Here is a 20,128-nt window from a genome sequence, read left to right on the forward strand (position 1 = left end):
GGTTAATCATCTCTAGAAAGAAATTTCCTATTCTGGATTGTTGTTGTCATTGGTCAGTTTTCCAGTCTGGAAAACTGGAAAATCTAAATACCTCTGCTGTAGGACTGAATCAGTGCTTTATTTTTTCCATGTATCATTGCATTAATAAATACAGAGTAAAAAGAGGATTTTCAGAGTGTTATACATTTACATTTAAAGCCTTACAGAATATATGTGTTACGCAGTGTTCAGAAAGAAAGAAGGACAAGGAACTGCTAGAGAGAGTCCAGCGCAGAGCCACGAAGATGATTAAGGGGGTGGAACATCTCCCTTACGAGGAGAGGCTGAGGGAGCTGGGTCTCTTTAGCTTGGAGAAGAGGAGACTGAGGGGTGACCTCATTAATGTTTATAACTATGTAAAGGGCAAGTGTCATGAGGATGGAGCCAGGCTCTTCTCAGTGACATCCCTTGACAGGACAAGGGGCAATGGGTGCAAGCTGGAACACAGGAGGTTCCACATAAATATGAGGAAAAACTTCTTTACGGTGAGGGTGACCGAACACTGGAACAGGCTGCCCAGAGAGGTTGTGGAGTCTCCTTCTCTGGAGACATTCAAAACCCGTCTGGACGCCTTCCTGTGTGATATGGTCTAGGCAATCCTGCCCCAGCAGGGGGATTGGACTAGATGATCTTTCGAGGTCCCTTCCAATCCCTAACATTCTGTGATTCTGTGATTCTGTGATTCTGTGAAAGTTATGTATCTATACATTGTTATTGGGGTGGCAGAATTACTTTCACATATGAAAACTGTAGTTTATTACTATAAAAACCTAAAAAATAAATGGCCTAAACCACAGTCAATCACATCATAAATTACTGAAACAAAATATGTTGATTGAGTTAACCTATATTATTCCAGGTTATCATCATTCCAACATACTATCAACATTTACAGTATTTCAGTTTTGCCTCAAAACCAGCTATGAGGTGGGAAAACTAGAGTGGTAACTTTCCAAGAACATATCACATCTATCCATCTTCTGGGATTAGAAACCTCTGTGCAAGTTTTATGGTATTTTAGGGTATAATGAAATTACTTCATCTCAATTTGAAGTATTTCCTATATGTGTGAGTTTATAGGCAGTGTTACTGGCAGGCTGAAAGCCTGAATGCTTATAAATAGAGAACTGAAATGGAGATAAAAGTAGACCTGTAATCATTACAGGCTTCTCCCTTTGAATAAATTAACAAATAACTTATTGCATTGAACAGTCCAAGACTGCTGAAAGTGAGCAAGGTTCGCCCCCGTCCCAGAGCTCGCAGCCATGCCCTGATAAGCACACAGCTATTAAGCAGATCAGATGCTAGTAGATACCAACAATCTCTGGTGTTAGAGGTGGACATAAAGCAAAGCCAAAGCCTTAGGTGCAACTTACGGACACTACTGAGAGCTGGATTTTGACATTGCAAAGGTGTCTATTCTTTAGGGTAGATCAGCCTTCAGGACCCTGAGTTGATTTTATTGTAATAAATGTTCTTATCTTAGGTGTCTATTTGTTAAAACTTCAACATTATGTACGGTTTAGGTGAAACACATGTAATAAGAGAATCCAGACCTGAAGAAGAGAAAATAAATACCTACACTGTACTTTTTCTAGCTATTCTTTACACAGCATGCACACACACAAGTGAGCACACATATGTATAGCTGCTTGACAGCCCTTCTGCCTATGACATCTGGTTATCTACAATCTCCATTACAAGAACCTTGCTCTCTGCAATGCACCAATGCCTCTTCTCTGTGTAAGATAAACACGGCAAACACAGATAGCAACAAGGGAGTGGTATCACAGGCCCTGCTTGGCAGCAGCAACAGCTACAGCAGCAGCAGGGGCTCAGCAAACCTCCCCCACGTTTGTTTATGTGCTCTGACGATCCAGATAGGAAAGTTGCACGAAGCCAGAATTTATTATGGTAGTGGGGACTGCCTCAAAAAGCTTCTCTCTCTCTTTATTTCAATGGCCATTTAAATTACTTCTGCAGACTTTGACAAAGCTTTGATTATCACACACAGGGATGATGCACAAATTCAAACTGAATCTTTCATCTTAATAAACATGACCCCAGATCTCCGTTTGGATCATGGATGCTGCTTGTGGGCTCTCTCCAGATTTTCTGCCAAACAGTGCCACCAAGTGTGAACCTGAGATTTTCTCTTGAACAGGCGAGAAGGAAAGGGACCCACCTGTGAGGTCCTGCTCCTGGTGACCTCGACAGGGGGTTGAGAGTGCCCAGAAAAGCACCCACAGAAATGTTCCTTCCTCTCTATCTCCCCTATTTAAAACAAAGCAGTGAAAACTGTCTGGCACTCATCTAAAGTATTATTTTATATCAAAATAAAACCTAAACTCTCCCAGCCAAAGTCAGAGATATTGTTACAGACACCGGTACAAATAATGAAGCCCTATCCTTAGCCTAAAAGAATAAGACAGAGGTGGAGTGAGAAGAAGTGACTAATACCTCAAAAAATAAGAATACAAAGCAAAAAAAAAAACCAAAGGAAAAATGTTGTTGTAGCTGGTACAAACTCTCAGTTCTTGAGCCCAGAATAATACCTTAGTAACATGATTGCCTTTTATCCCATTAGTTTTCTACCATAATAAGCATTGTGGTATGCAACACTGATATGAGAAATAATATATTATCAGTCTTGGAGAAGGAATATCTTTATTGCTACCTAAAACAAGGCTATCCTGAGAGCTTTTCTGCTCACCACATGGAAAGGTAAATAATAATAAAACAAGAATTGAACTATTTCTACTTGCAGCTGAGTAAAGCTCTGCACAAATACAGTCATTCAGAAATAAAGTGACATCATGTCAAACAGCCTAACTTTTTGGAGGATGAACTTTATTTCAAAATGAGAGAGAGCCCACACATCCTTCTGGATAACTTTAATTTCCTTGTATTAACTGGAGTTAATTCTCTGTACTGCTCAGCTGTGTCTCTCTACATGACCTCTAAGAAAGTCATCCAAGTGCCAGAGAATGTCACTTGCCAAAAAGGATCTTGAGAAAGCACAAAAAACTGTAGTTAAAAAGAAAGGATGTGATTTACAGCCTGTTACTGTTGCTTTTTGGTTTCAATGAGTTCAGGAAGTAAGGCTATGGGATTCAGCAGCGGTCTTGGCCCTGGGTGAGGTAAGACTCCAGCAAGGATTGTTTCCATCAGCCGTGTTCCCTGACTTCAGTGAGAATAAGAGGTTAGAAGAATGCTATTTTATGTAATCCTTGAGTGCTTCAGACATAAACTCAGGGTCCTGATTTAAGGCTCTAATCTTCAGCAGGTTTAAATTAACAAGCATGCCAACCAGAAGCATGTGCTCCAAGTGGCTTATAATAGTGATGATTCACAATCATGGAAATCAAGAAATTTAAAGTAAGACAGTATCGCTGCAGTCAAACTAAATCCCAGGCTGCAGTTCTGAAAACTCCACTTAGCTAGAAATATGCTCTTCAGGCCATAAGATGTAGGTTTCTTTATCACTCAAAATTTTGAATTTTTTCCAGGTATGTTTAAATACTTCTAGCTTTGGATGCATGTGCAGAGTTTCTCTTTGTTGAGCAGGTTCAGCCCATACATATCAGAGAACAAAACTTAGCCTTGGGCATTCATCAGCAGTTCTTGTAGCTGAACAACAAAGGATTAGTTAAAGAATATGCACTTTTCCTTAAGTAAATATAAGGACCTGTATAATTATTTCTCCTACAGGCCTTAACAGCACCAGAGGAGCTGTTATCCTTTGTCAGGTAAATTAGATGCAGCTTTAAAATTGGCATGTGTGCCAGAGGAGTTCTTTGGATCTATTAGGTAAATAATCTCACTTTTTTTTAATTTATTCTAGGTGGTCTAGTCTCACCTCACATAGAGAGGATTTACAGAGGCAACGTGCATTAACTCTATTTGAAATAAAGTCTATAAATCCTCATATATTGATGAGAAATCAGACCCTTAAGTACTAATTCTAATTCTAATAGAGATCTGAATGCTTGCCTGTAATAAATCATGGTATTCTGGAGTGGAAAGAAGGTAAAACCCACATTAAAAGCACTTACAGAGCACTTCTTTTTGGGACAGACTGTAAACTTTTCAGTTCTTCATCCAGTCTGGTTTTGAATGTTTCAAGTACCAGATCTTCTGTCAGTCCCCTGAGGAAAATATTCCGTGTCCCCACAGAGCAAGCATTGTTAAGGGTTCTTTCTAGACATTCAGTTCAATTGTTCATTTATTCACTCCTAATTATGCTCACCTCAATAAAAAATTGTTCTCCTCAGAACTGCACTCAGTTGGAGATACCTCCCTATGCCCCCTGCTATTATTTAGACAAAGTTAGTGATTCCATTATTCATGTGGCTCAAGTGAAGCTTGTATGTCTGTCTTCGTGGGATTTCTCTGTGTTTCAATTCCCCAGCTCTACAATAAGTCTCAGTTTCTGACATCCTTTTTCTGTTCTTCTAAAAGCTCTAACACAGGGTCAATCTTTATTTGTGTACATTATCTACAAGTAATACTTAGTGAGTCCGAGATCAGCTTCTCAAATACTCTGAGATACAAATGGAAAAGTGCAATAAGAAAAGTAAAATGTTGCAGGTTATTCTATTTAATTATGACAGCAAATTTCTGTCAGAGAATGGGGACAGAAATAAGTATCCCCCTTTAAGCCTATCTGGTTATCACTGGTCCTGTATAAGAGTAATTCCAAAAATGGATTAAGAGAATCTGCCAAATAGAAGTATCATCCTACATGTTGGAAAGTAGCTGAAGCAACATTTACAATAATCCTATGAAATAAATCCACTGTGAAACAGATGTTAAAAAAAGGGTTATTTGAGTTTTGCACGCATGCAACTGGAGAATTTTTTTCCTGAAAAACAATTTGCCAGTGGAAACTTTGCCAGCCAACTTTAAATTTAAAATTGAGCCATGTGCATGTGGATCTAGAAAGAAATTATTTGAGTTATTTCTTAAGGCTGGATAGGAGAAGCACCCATCTCCCAAAACATTTTTTAACTTCTTTAATAGATACAGCTGTATCTATTATCAACAGATACTTGGGCCCAGCAAGGAAATAAAAGTCAAGGGAACTGGAGTAGTCACACAGAGACCAAGATACTGATTGCAACTCTCCTGATCTGCTGTTTGGATTCAAGCAAGACATTTCACCTTCCTGTTCCTTGTCTCAGTTTTCACTTGTGATGTTCATTTAAACAATGATGTGTAAGACGAATTTATGGCTATACGTTTGTATGGTCCTTAACAATATGGACTTCTGGATTCAGCTGGGGCCAGCAGACATCAATAGTCCAACCATAGGTAGTACCTTCACCTGAAGATACACAGAAAATATTTTATAATTCTTCAGGTCCTTGACACTGTTAACATAGAGGGATTCAAATTCACCTCTTTGGGTGCAGAAATTGAGGCAACTAAGTTGAAGCCACATATCTTGGGATACCTTTATGGTCGATGGAAAGTAATTGGCACTTTCTGAGGGACAGTCAAACCACCTAAGAGAAGAATTATCTTGGAGAAGCCCTAGATCCCTCTGTAATTACTGAAGGCAGGTAGAAACATCTTAACTCCTAATTCAGACAACCCAGTTAAGAGCCTAGTATTAGCTAGGAGAAATCCAGGCCAAAACCAGTAGTATGCTTTGTCTGAGGAATTCAAAGTCTAATTAAGTTTTAAACAAGTATAACACATACATCCTGTAGATAGCACAATAATCAATGCTCATGGAAGTGCATTCACAGAGCAAGAAAGTAGTTATCATGGGGAAGCTCTCTTACCCCCAAAAGCTGAAATATCTTAAGCCACTGCCCATATTGTACCTTTTGTCCAATGAGATTTTTTAAAACCAGAAGGCTGAAAAAAATCCAAGAAATGATGAGTTCTTTTATATGCATACATTGGGGGGGTGTGTGTGTGTGTGTCTGTGTGTGTGTGGGTGTGTGTGTGTGTGAACAGAAAGAAACAAGAGGTCTTAACACCAAAGAAAGTAGGTCTGTGTGTAAGAGTCCAGACCAAAGACAGTTTGTCCTCTCTCTGAATTCTAGCACATATTTGTGCGTGTATTTATTTACATCACAGATGTTATGGGGGAAATCTTACGGTTGATGTGTGATTATGCACTGTATTCTGAACAGCTACAGGATGAGGAACAAAGTGATCTTCTCTAAGCACATATTACTTAGTCAACAAAAGATGATAAAGTTATCGAATTAAAGTCCTACAACTTTCCAGGTTATTTCTCATCATTTAAGAAAACCAGAGCATTCTTCATAATAACCTTATGAACCCCTTCCATATTTTCCAGCAGTAAGTAAGAAGAATAAGAAGGCAATGTGTTTGGGTCTACTGCAAAATAAACATCTCTATATCCAGGGAATTGTAAATGTAGCGTTAATTTTCTGTAATCCTGTGAACAGTCATGATATGAAAATCCTTAAATTAGGTAGTATATTTCCTTTTTAGTTTATTGCCCATCTCAACTTTTTTCCTAAAATAATTTTATGTTACTGCAAAGCAGTCTGGATACATGTTTGTGGTCCCAGTTGAAGCACCCAAGAATCAACAATTTATCCTCAGTTTAAGAGCCTAGGTGTCCAAATTGCCTCACGTTTTCGTCTGTTCCTGGTTCTTATTATTCATTCTCATCTTATTTTAAAGAGTATATTTATACTCAGTATACAGAAATGAAAACGTTTTCACGAAGGTGTTTCTTTGAAACTGAGTTTTAGCCTGGACAATGACAATTGTATTCCAGCAGAGACCTTATCTTCTGGCAGCAGATGGTTATCAGCTGACACAGATGTAAGAACAACATTCCTCTTATTGGTGGTACTTGGCAGACCCTAGTGTTTCCCAGGAGTCATGAAAAAAAGATTAGTTTGAAGATGTAGAAGACAGATCCGTATTCACTCACTGGAACTGCTCCATTGCTTATGTTCTTGCTATTTCCTTCTGATACACCATTTGAAATCATCCTAGTAAGTGAGGGTTTGGAAACGGTGATGGTTGGGATAATGTGAAAGAAAATTTTTTCCCTGATGGCCATAGAGTTGATGATGTCTAGGGCAATAAAGGACTATTGGACAAATATATTTCTACCAGCCTAAAACATTTACTGATGAGTTCAAAATTTTATTTTTCTTAAACTTATGACAATGTTTCATTACACTGATGTTACCATTGTTACTTAGGACACAATACAAAAATGAATTTCAGCCTGTGTGAACACAGAATATGGGTTTTTCATCTGATATTTGATCATATCTCAGGGTCCCCCTGGAAAAGTTTATTTGCTCTCTGCTTCATAAATGACTTCTAGAAGATCAAAGGTCTGGGCATAAAACACCATGGCAAATTTGTCCCTGGATGATCCAGTAAAATCAATAGAGTCACATCAGGGATAAATTTGTCCTCATATGTTTACCCACACATAAAAACTCTATACCATCACCACATTTATTATGGCATGATACAAGAAATCACAACTATTCACAGCTGCCTTTTTCTGACATGCATCCCACAGCTAATTTTGTGTTACACTGGAGAAAATACTTACTAAATACCAGCAGCCTCTTCTGCATATTCAGAATGAACCAGGGTCTGTCCTTGCACCTTAACCTATTTTAATACAAGACTGAGTCCTAAAAAAAAATAAACATGCAGAACATTTTAAATCTGATCTCAATAAACGTTTTATTTTTAGAAGTAGGGTCTATTATTTTAAGCAGTGTTTGTCCTCATTTCCTAATAGTTTCTCCACACCATGATAGCGTGATACAGTCTTAATTTTCTGAGAACCAGAATGCTAGAAGTGCAAGATATGCTCAGCACTGGGATGCCAGGGGAATGGTTTCCCTGGCAACAGCAAGCACATAAAAAGTATTCAGAGCAGACCCTCCATTGATAGGGGAATCAAATCTAGTTCGGATTTTTTTTTATTTAAGGTGAACTGCAGGGCAGAAACACAGGGATGTGCTTTATTGCATTTTGCCACTTTGTGGAGCAAACTTGCAGGACGGGCGATCGCTGCGGGAACTCAGGAGGGATGGCCGTGGGGCCCCGTAGGGCCCAGGAGAGGACGTGCAGGAGGAAAAGAGAGAATAAACAATGAACAAAATAACGGAGCTTATTTTCAAATGATGAATTTTCTAAGGTCAGTTTTAAAATGAGCCAGAAGGATTGTAGGGTTCAGACTGAGGCTTGGCTCCGATTCAGCAAGACACTTAGATATGTGTCTACCTCTAAACCGGGGAGCAGACGCTTGGATTTGAAATGCAGATCCTCTGAGCTTTAGGCATTTGGACAAACCCATAGAAATTAGACACATGCTTCCATACGTCACTGATCCATGGCCTATATGATGTCATTTTAGGGTCATTCAGGTCTTGCTGCTTTTCCTGCTTTTGTAAAAGAGGCTTAGTTGAGCTCCTGCTGCAAAGTTGCTTTTGAGAAGCTGCAATAAAACTGAAATTTGTCTTCAACTTACCTTGATTTTGCCTGCACTGACGTTTTAAAGTGAGGACATGTGTGTTTAATTTGTCTGCATTTTGACATGTTTCTCTAGTAGTGGTCATAGTTGTGGTTTTGCACACATTAAAAGAAATTTAAGCCCTAGACTAAAAAAGCTGGGGATATGATCAGTCTTTTATGAATGCTTGATACACCTGTAATCTTTAGTACAGGAGGAGAGGGAGCTGAATTTTAAGGGTGGTGTTACTGTGTAATTTTTCATGGAGCAGCATAAAAATATGAGTATGACCTTGAAGAATTTGATCACTTTGATATAATAGACATAGATAATCTGGCTATGGAAAATAGTATAAGTAACCCCAATAGAATAAATATAAGCTCCTAGTATTATGTGTTAGGGTCATTACACAGACTCATGAGTTTTGGATTATTTGCAAAGAGGGAAAAATATTTTTAAAATATAATACCCCACAAAAACGTTGGTTCTGCCAGAAACATTTATACATGAACAAACACAAATTGTATCTTTATCCTGACACTAAATACAACTTGAGCTTCTGTTCTTTTTCTTCCCCTATCATTTCTAGAGCCTTTGTCATTTCTGTACTCTCTTCTTTTGTATGTTTGCTGAGTATTAATATTCCCCAAGTGCATTAGTGTTCCTTTATCCTAATTGAATCTTTTCAAACTGATTTTTTTATCCTTTCTGCAATTGTTAATATTGTCCTGCAATTTCTTACTCTTCTCCCTCGTCTCTCCACAAGCTCCTGTATTAGCTTCCCTTGGGCTTTGTAATAGGACTATGAAAGCGATAGGTGATATTCATTACTTGAGAAGTATAAAAATCATCTAGATCTGGACTATCATTTGTGATCAAAACCAATTCACTATCTTCTCCTCCAAAAAACATAAAAACCAGAAGTCCAGAGAAGAAAAACAAATTTTTGTTATAACTTAACATCCTGTCCTGATTTGTCATGTTTCTCATGACAAATAACATACCAACCAGCACCTGAGGTTTGCAGCATCAGAAGGGAAGTCCGGTCATGAGCAGTGACACAAGCACTCACAAATTAAAAAAAAAAAAAGATGTGGAGTGCATTTGTAATGTTTTCCTAGGCTTTGATTGGTGAGGTTTCCTTGATTTTAAGGTTTATTAATAAACACTGCCTTGAGCCTCCATCCAAACTGCTCATGTTTGGACAATAACGATGAGCATGTTACACCATCTGGGTGCTCAATAAAAAGCGCCTCCTATTTGCAAACAAGTAATCAAGTGTGTAAGGAAGTTTGCTTTCCTGAAAGGAGAAGAGAGGAAAAAATGAGGGAGGAAATTGGATAAGATACAATGACCTACTTACTGCTTTCACAAACTACAATAAATATTTAAAGTTCCCTCATCATGGTAAAGCAACTTCAGGGGTGCTGGCTGTCTTCTGTCTCCTGTAGAAAGTCTCAGCTGGAGTTGTCAGATCCCAGGGGTCTGTCCTCTACCCTGCCAAGCAACAGGGCTGTTAGGTTTTGGTCACTCACCCACCTAGTGCTCTCATAGCCACTCATGTTTATCCTGCTGGCCTCAAAGCTGCCTGTGTTCTTCAGAAATTTCTGCTTTTCAGTGTTAAGGGCAGCTGAACTGGTGGACTTTAGCTCCCAAAGTAGTGCCCTAAAATATGATAAAGTAGCAAATATAAAGTGTTCACATTGCAAAGCTAGTCAGCAGTCCCTTCCTTTCAGTTCCCCCTCTCTCTTAGATCTGACTGAGCATCCCCCTTTCTGGGCTTCCATCTCTTCCTCTCTCTGTCACTCTGGGCGCAGCTCTTTCGGGCTTCAGCTGACAGGTTTTGCCTATTAGTTCTACAAAAATAACTAAACTATGCCGCAATTTTATCTTATGTCTTCTAATAGCAACTAATTGATTCTCTATTTGCAGATTAGAGAATTAATCCAGTGGTGTCTTTCGGTTGCAGCATGCCAAAATAATCCCCTTCTGCATGGCTCTTTGGAATGACGTTCGCCTCCTCTCCTACACAGCCTTCTCTCCCAAAATATTTCCACAATTTTCATCCCCACAGCTTGATACGCTGTTATTCAAAGTACAGCTATTGAGGATTTGGTATTTAAACAATATTACTGTATTCACCACATCCATGTATACAGAATATGCTTACTCTGTCATCTGCTTCTGCTTTTACACACACTAATACTTCTGCCTTTGGGAAGATGAGAGAACAAACACCTGACAGATGCTTAGTCACATCGCTTAATATTTCTGGAAAACATTCAGGTGCTGAGTTTAGAAACAGGAGAAAGACAGTACAGAATTAAGACAAATCCCCTGTAAATCTATCAGAATTATCTATCTGTAAGAATTGTTGCAAAGATTAGGCGTGGGAAGGAAATACTATATCTTTCCTCCTTTTCACACCACTCAGTTACAACAGCACCATTGACAGTCAGTCTAGGTTTTATTCAAATCCAGAGTTACTGCATAATGAGATCTAAGACCTACTGTATTTATATATCCATTCCCATCTCTTCAGCATCTGAGCACCTTCTAGTATAACTCTAAGTGATATAATTAGCATCTGTCAAGTGTCGTTCACTCTCTCTACAGGAGGGAAAGATTGCCTACGGATTTTCTTTTCTTCAAGTGTGCCCAGTGCCATGTGTCTGTATCAGCCAAGGCATTAAAAAAAGAGGAAAAAAGGACTTTACACTTGGCACAAAGGAGAGAGTTGAGTGGTAAATCCTTTGTCAGTCTGTGAAGCTGTACCTCTCCTGGTACTCAGTCTGCTGTTAACACAACATGGTAGCTGCTCCCCTGAGATTTCTGCTCATCTGTCGATTGCAGGGACACATTATGACCTTCAGATGACTTTTATATCCTCAAGGGAGCTTTCACAGATGGACCCTCATGTGCTCTAGATGGAAGGTGGAGAATCCAGGAGGCACAATAGTACTCTTCAGCTCTTTACCTCTCCAGCAGGTTCCATAGAAGCAGCAATACCGCTTTTTGATTCCAGACAATCTTCCATCCCTTCCTAGAAAGCTACCACCTCACTTTGGTTCTCCTTTCTTTTCTTCTTCTTATGAGTGAGGCTGGCTCGTTCCTCAATATTCGTTTGTGTCTTTGGGATGAATATACAGCTTGCATCTGAACTCGTTCCTAAAATACCTCAGGGTCATTCCCATTCCTTTTTTCCTCAACCTAAACAGTTCCCCTGTGACAGCAGAGTAGAGCCATTACTTACCAAGGAGTCTGGACAGTAATTCAGGCCTCCTGTGCCCTGATATATGAGCACTTTATAAATAGCCACTGAGGTCTTGAATATTCAGCATGGTGGAATTTGTTTAGTCTAGAGGAGGGAAAAGTGAGGAGAGACATAAGTGTCTTCCAGTATGTAAAAAATGGCTGTGAAAAAGAAATGAACGAAGTGGTTTTCATGTCCATTGGGGCTAGGGCAAGCACTAATGAGCTTAAATTGCATTAAGGGGATTTAGGTTGGACATTAGGGAAAAATTCCTAACTGTAAGGACTGTTAAGGATGGGAATATGTTGCACAGAGAGACTATAGATCCCCCATTATTGGAGATTTTAAAAAATTACTTAGATGAATCTCTGTCAAAAAATGTTTAGGTACAATTGTGGTAGGGAAAAGATTACCTGGCTGTGAAACCCCCTCTAGCCCTGACAGCTGTGCTTCTGTTGGAAACTAACATAGTGAGCAAGGGCTAAACCTCATGTATGGAGGCACCTGAGTACAGAGAAAGTATTTGTCTGTATTGCAAACTGATTGTTATCGTCTAGGGGAATCTGATTCCATTCCCCACATGCATTTTCCTACCAAGAAATGTCACTGCTTTTCATATTTGTCTTCTAGATTACATATTTTATCAGTTTTTAAACAGGCCCACATATGGGATATTCATTTTTTGATGGTGTATGATCATTTCCCTGCAAGATTTGTGGAACTTCTTTCTCATTTTCTAAAAATAATGATGACATTTCACTCCTAAAAATATTTCAAAGGGGTCCCATGGGCAAATGGCCTTTTCTTAAAACATTCTACTTGCTGTCCTATCTACTCTGCAAAGTATGTTTCTAAAACTCAGTTTGCCCTCAGCAGTGTTATTTGTTTTTCAAAGCTCTTCAAATTCAGCTAGGATTTGATTAGTAGAAAGGTGAGACGACTGTGCTCTCTGTGCTAGGTGATAAGCAGTTGCTCTAACCTTGATTATCTCACAAACAGAATACAACGTGATGATCAAATTATTTTTACATTTATATCCTTTTCTAAGAAGTTAAAGTACATGAATTTTAAATAGTCCTACTCAGGAAACTTAAATGGGGGACCAAAATATCTTCTTCTAGTTTTCCACAGTCGTGTAAAGCTGCAGTTCAGAATGGAGAACAGATCCACAAAGTCTTGGACTGAAGTTGCATTGCATGAATCACAGATGCCACTCCCCACTTCTCACCCTGGCTGGATCCTCTAAGGGAAACTCCCATCCCATGATGAAGTGGAAGTTAAGGAAGATTGAAATTGGGTAAAGCCAATCTTCAGCTTCAGGGAGGGGAAGGTGAGTTTAGAGAAAGGAGTTTTATCCTTAATGAACACCAACAACTAAAGAGGAGGCATGCTGACAGATTGAACTTTGTATTTTGGCAACGTCATCAGAGATTGTAATAATTATGAATAAAACATGATAAGTTATCCAGCACTTCTTATTTGAAACAAGGCTTGAGTTTTAACAGAGACCAGTCTGACACAAGGACGACAAAAGCTTGAAAAGTTGTAGTATGCATTCTTCCACTTTAGATCTTATTTTGCAGATAAAATTTTGCAGAGTAAAAGAATCTCATGAAGGGATTACTCAAAGATTATTCCTGAGACTGCTCACTAATTAGCTATCTCCTCAGGGTATAGGGAAGGGCATGAGTCCTGAAAGGATATGGTCCCAATGTATCATGGGGCAGCAGTCTGGCCTGAAAAGCACCATCTGGTTTAGGTTTTTCGATAATTCTAAGGAACATTTTTTGTTCTTCACAGCATGATCTCTTCTCAAGTAAGATTTAGTTTTCTGACTAATTTTTTTTTTTTTTTTAATCTGTAAGATAGTATTCTTTCCAGTATTATGAGTGAATCTTCTCTCTGTACTAGTATCTGGATAAATATCATTCAGGTTGTTTGGCTACCTTGAAAGAGCAGAGATAGAAATGGAATGAAGGCATTCACAGCATTTAAGAGGAGTTCCCAGATCTCCCACCAGCTTTCTGTTTCGCTTGGGAAAGTCAGTTCCTTCTTATGTCAAAGTTCCCCCAGAAACAAAAAAACAGGTACAACAGTGTTTTTCCCTTTTTTTTTTTTTTTGTTTTATTACGTCCATCTTGTCCATACAGATCTTTGGGCAAGGACATTCTTTCCTATGGATGTACGTATACAAAGACTGCTTTTGCAGCAGTCATGAGAGCAGATTGAGGAAATCTCTTTCTCCTAAATACAGGCTTCATGTGGGTGCGTTTAAGTGACTGAGTGAAGGGGTTGCTCTTTCCTGCCAGATAAAGTCATAGTGTTAAGCTTTTTGCCGGCTCACATTTGTATGTTAGTTTTACTTGCAACATATATCTCTCATAAGAGCTGAAAACATACAATCTTTTGAAAAAGGCAGATGCTCTCTGTAATGCAGTACTATGGTTTTAGAATATAGGACTTCATGTGGAGCCTTTAGCACTTAAGACAAATTTTTGGGGAATTGTTGTTCTCAGACTGGTATCTCAGAGGTTTTACAGCACATTGCCATGGGTTCCTCAGCTTTTCCAGTAGATCCCTTTCCATCTTTTGTATGGTGGGTATCTTGTCCAGGTGAAAACATAAAAAAACTTGGCCATAAAATTTGCAAATGACCATGTGCAATTGCTTTTTCAGTGTGGTGCTCTGAAAGACCACAAAACGTATTGGTAAAAGAGTGGAGAAGGTAGCGTGCATGACTGCATAAATGCTATTATAATACACTGAAAACCAATAGCAAAAGTATAGTTACATTAGAAATAAAATTATGCCTGCCAAAGTAAATTTCTGTAATATTGTCTCCACTAAATCAAAGTAATAGGGAGTCTCATCTGTCTGGATGCTGGGAGAGGTAATCAGGGCATGGACTGATGAGAAATAATTTAGAAATATTCTACTTTCTTGAAGAAAACTAACCAAAGCCTTTGAAGTGACTGTGATATCTCTTCACTCCTGAGTGTGTGACATGACAGCTGGATGAGAGATAATCAGGTAACCTGAGGGTAATCACTTTAAAGGATTAGATGGAGAGAATGACTTGATTGATGCACCTGTTGAATCTCGTCTTTTTTTTTTTTTCTACCAGTTCTCAGGAAATCCCTTCCCCATCATCCCTTGAGTTTTGTTAAAAATAAAAGACTTAAAATAATTCTAAACATAAGTTTTCCATTTGACTGTTTGTTTTACACTGTCTGTGTGATCATATTGGGTTCTTCTAAAGAGGAACAGGACAGGTAAGATCCCTAGAGTGGAGCACGACAAGAGTTTTATTCGTGGCTGTTATTTTTATGCATTTGCTAAACATCTTTATCTGACTTGATTTTTCTCCCTTAGTCCACGTCCAGAATTCAATTGCAGAACACCCAGGAGGAAGTCTGGATCTACTTTACCTGTCAAAACTTATGGTAGCTGGTGGTTGGCCCTTCATGTTACAGGAGCTGGGCCTGCTTCCAGGTTTGCATTTCAGACTTCAGTCACTGTGTAAAGTTTCAGAGAAATAAACTCAGTTTCCTATATGGTCTTCTCTCAATGTGTATTCATAGGAAATGCTTGAGGGTTAAGATTCTACTTCAGATTAAATAGCCTAAACAGAGGTATCTGCATGTGAGGTAGGTGTCTTAGCTCCCTCTATACCCACCAGCTATGATTATTTAAGGACCTGATGCAGTGCTCAAATTTAAGATGTATAGTACCAGGTATGGCATTTCAGGGTATCCCACATTGTTTACATCCACAACTCCAAAAGGGTAGGGGTCTTTTTTGGGCCCCGTGTTGTATCTGCCAAGCACATAGGGACATCTTGGCTACCTAGGGTTTACTCCTACCTCCTTCACACTCGGGCACTTAAATGTCTTAGTCTGGAACTGTGTCCCCCCTCAGGCACTGCAAAACAGTATCAGCCTTTTAGGTATCTCCATTATATGTTTTGATGGCAAGGGAAGTATTTCTGCTTTCTCTGTAAAAGACTTTTGAATCACAGTAATGTTTTTTTCTGTTAGATTTCATCACAGCTTCTTATTTGCAAGTCCAAAGAAGGGCAATGAAGCTGGCGAAAGTTTTAGAGCACAAGTCTGATGAGGAGCGACTGAGGGAGCTGAGGTGGTTTAGTCTGGAGAAAAGAAGGCTCAGGAGAGACCTTATCGCTCTTTACGACTATGTGAAAGAAGATTGTAGCGAGGCAGGTGTTGGTCTCTTCTCCCAAGTAACAAGTGATGGGACAAGAGGAAACAGTCTCAAGTTGCACCAGGGGATGTTTAGATTGGATATCAGGAAAAATTTCTTTACTGAAAGGGTTATCAAACACTGGAACAGGCTGCCCAGGGAAGTGCTTGAGTCACCATCCCTGAGGGATGCTGAGGGACACGGTTTATTGGTGGACTTGGCAGTGCTGGGTTAACGGTTGCACTTGATGATCTTCAAGATCCTTTCCAACCAAAACAGTTCTATGATTCTATGATTCTTCTTATGATGTTCACGATATGCATTTCTCTAGTGTGATTCATCTTCCTGCAAGTTACATGCCATTTTGCCCACAACTGTAAGCTTTTGATGGTCCTATACATTTTGTGGTGTGCTGCAGGCAGAAGAAAAACATACTAATCTCTTTTTAGTATTTGGGCTGTGCTGGAAACTGGGGTAAGAAACCTAGTCTCAGTAGTTAATTCTTTTTTGGTCAGGAATTCTTCAGAGTAAGATTAATAGACACAAGTTTCAGATGAGGAGGGTAAAGACTACATCATCTTCCCTGCTGCCTCCAGAGATCACATTGACTCTCCCACATGGTAACACTGTATTGGAAGACAAAAGAAATACTTTTTATTAGACGAAATTATGTTTAAACTCTACATAGGCAGTTACATGGGATGCAGGTATTGCCTTCATGGAGCTAACTTTACCATCAAGGACCTCCTGTTCATAAAAAAACAAAACAAAAAAAACACCCCCAAAACCCCAAAGAAATTAAAACTAACAAACAAAAACCTACAACTGATTTTTAATTTTTTTTCCTTCTCAGTATAATACCAAATTGATTAAAACACTGCTACCTGAACATATGAAATGCATGCCTTCTTAAAAAGCTGAGTATTTGTCTCATTATGGTTCTTTATCCAGCTAATTAGTTTAGGTTTTTATTATAATCCTTCTTTTAATCATTGTTTTTTCAATTTCTTCATTTCACTGAGATCATCTTCTTGCCTTTTCTGCCCTGATGTTTTAATTCTATGCCACAGAGCTCAGCAACTATTTGACTTGTTAAATCTTTTTAACAATTTTTAACCCAAATCTATTAACCTCCAGCAAAGAGTTTTGGACCTTTTCATTTGTATGCAGTAAGGATGCTCTTCAGAGCAGGGGAAAAACCTCCAAAAGAACTATAAATTAATATCCTAAATTACTCAAATGTTCAATATGGCACCAGGAGCTGTTACATATTTTTTCCTTTCCTTCTGATATTCAAATACATATGCTCAGTAATTAGTGTTATATTTGCATAATAGGACATTTTTTAATTAGCATATCTTGGACTTCTGTTTGCATTTTTTAAGTGTGGTTACTTTTATTCTCTAATTTGTCCTTATTCCCTCTTCATGTTCTGTTATACCTACTTATGTTTTCCTTTACTCTTGTTTTGTTTTCCTGAGGGCTTGCTGTCTCCAAAGCTTTGTTTAGTATTTGGTTTTGTAGTTAACATCAACAGTAATGGGATATCAGGAAAGCAAGGCATATGACATATTAAAGTTTAATGAACAAATTGTGAAACCATGTGATAAATGCCATGCTTTCACAGGGAGCAGCCAGGAAATAGATTGATGCACCACAAGATCCTACCAGAACTATAATACACTTTATAGTTACTCAGCCTTTCATGTTATTTCAGGTTTGCGTACTCTGAGGGAAAAATCTTGTGTTCTCATCAGCTTTGTATGTTTTATGGATTTTAAACACTTTAACTGCAACTATAGCCATCCAAAACCTCACCAAAACAGGTTGGACCAGATTCTTGGCATAACCATGTCAGGTGGGATGTTTTGATTGACCATTCTCTTTACCTGCTTTACAGGAGTTAGATGTAAGGCAATGTTTAGGTAGCTATTCAAATGTAAAAAATCCTTCAGTGCAATCAATTGAATTTTCAGTTGTGTAGAAGTCTGTAATTCTTTTGTGCCAGAGTATCCTAGTGCCCTTTTTGTTCAATTTTATTGATATCAGGGTAAAAATATGTACAGTTTTGTTACCATTGTCTCGTTTGTTCAGACCCTCAAAACTTAATAGATTCTTGGTACAGTCCTACTTGTAATATCTTGATATCTCAAATGAAATGGTGGTCAGGTCAGGTTATTCTTCCTGTTCATGGCTTTGCTCCGTGAATTCATCAATTTCTGTAATTAAATGAGTTGGAAGTAAATCCCAGCCCTTTTCTGCATGTAACTCATCTGAGCTGATGGCTGAATCTTAATAAGCTGTTTAGTGTGATCTTGTGCCAGAGCAGCTAGGTGTTAACAGTTTCCCTAGTGCTACAATTCCATGTAGCAATCTGTGGTTATAATTGACTCTGCCAGGACAAAAGAAAGAGGAGGAGGAATGGCATTAGATTAAAATGAAACAGTGTTAGTGCAGCGTGGTTAACTCAATGAATGCAAAATTCTTCCCTTTTTTTTTTTTTTTTTTTTGGTGTAAGCTGAACTCAATGGTTACAATTTTCTTCCTTCTTTCAAATAGATTACAGTGTTTCAAATTCAGATACTTGTCTGTAAGAGAAAGAGATCTGAGGATGTTTCCTACTTGGAACAGAAAAAAGGCAAAAAACCAACAACTTTGAAATGCAAACATTAAGACAATTAATTAGCAAGGATAATGGCAATGCCTATGTAGTGTTCTTTATAATCTTCAATGTGCTGGTGCCAATGTTGTGTGGTCAACATGCATTACAAGAATAACAACCCAGTGTTATTTTGGTACTCTTTGAACTGCAAAAAAAATACCAAGACATGGTGCTTGCCTTAAAAAGGATAATACACAACCCAGGGAAACGATACAATATCACCACATAAAATGGGAAACTATGAAATATATTTTTAGGAAAAAATAAAGCAGAGGTCTTATACAGGGGAAAAGCTTAAGACATGGAATAATTTACAGAGCTAAGGAGGACTGTCTGTCCATTACATGAAGGTGCTCACTCTCATTTTGTCTAATATCTGCTCTTGGATATAAATTTCTAAAATATTTTGGAATAGTTGAGAAAAATTTCAGCTGACCTTGGAGAAAAGTCATATTTTCCTTGGAAAAGAAAGAGACTAGCAGTTTGCTCGCACCCCGCATGGGTTACACTGCCTCCTTGCTTCCTGGGGTTCCCATCGATTGCCATGAAGTTAAACACTCAAAATTGTGAGAGGGAAACAAAGCCAGAGAGCTTTGCTGGGTTTGTAATGATGTTCAGTCTCTCCCCACACGTATGGCGCTCATGCTACATCCCAACTCCCCTGTTGTCTGTGTGTACATTAAAGCTAATCAGCTTTCAGTATGTTTCTCCACAGGCTCATATCAAGAAACATACGCTGCTTGTTGCTTCCAAATGGCAACTCTTTAAAAGTGACTATCAGCAAGCAACTTTGCTCTAGCTTATGAAGTAGCTGTGTTACACTGGCAGCAGAGGCAGAAAGTCCCCCCTTGTTCCCCATGACACTGTCCACTCCGTCATTACTTTTCCACACATATTTCTACTTCCCTTGCACACTTTTCTGTTGCTGGTCTTATGTGTGACAGACCTTAATGGCTTTAGCTTGAGAGAAGACTTTTCCAGCTGACGTGTAGCTGTCTGTTTTGTGTTATTGTTTTTTTTCCATAGCTGGGGAGATTGCCTATGCCCACAGCCTGACAGAAACAGCTGAAATGAAGCTGTGAGTGGCTCATACATAAGTCATCCACTTCTGGGACATTTTGACATAATTCATTCTCAAGATGTTAATATACAAGTGCTCAAACACTGTTTAAAGTTAGATAAGGCAATAAAACTGAGCACTGAAATTTAGTTTCTGATAAATCCCCTGCCAAGCCAGCATATGACATAGACTAACAGGAATCACAAAGAGGAAGTTTAAGAGACTGTTTACTCTTGTTTCCTGTTGGACTTTGCAGCTGACAACAAACACAAACAGTAAAGGAAAAATTGATGTGATCTACTGCACATATATAATATTTTCTTCTCTTTAGCAAGCCAGAGATTTACGAGACACAAAGCAAAAATCTAGTGGTCGTGCTGGGGAGAAATGATGTGTCCTGAAAACAAATTTCAGTGCTTTGCAGGTTTTAAATAA

The sequence above is a fragment of the Nyctibius grandis genome, chromosome Z, assembly GCF_013368605.1.
Source record: "Nyctibius grandis isolate bNycGra1 chromosome Z, bNycGra1.pri, whole genome shotgun sequence".
NCBI classification, from domain to species: Eukaryota; Metazoa; Chordata; class Aves; order Nyctibiiformes; family Nyctibiidae; genus Nyctibius; species Nyctibius grandis.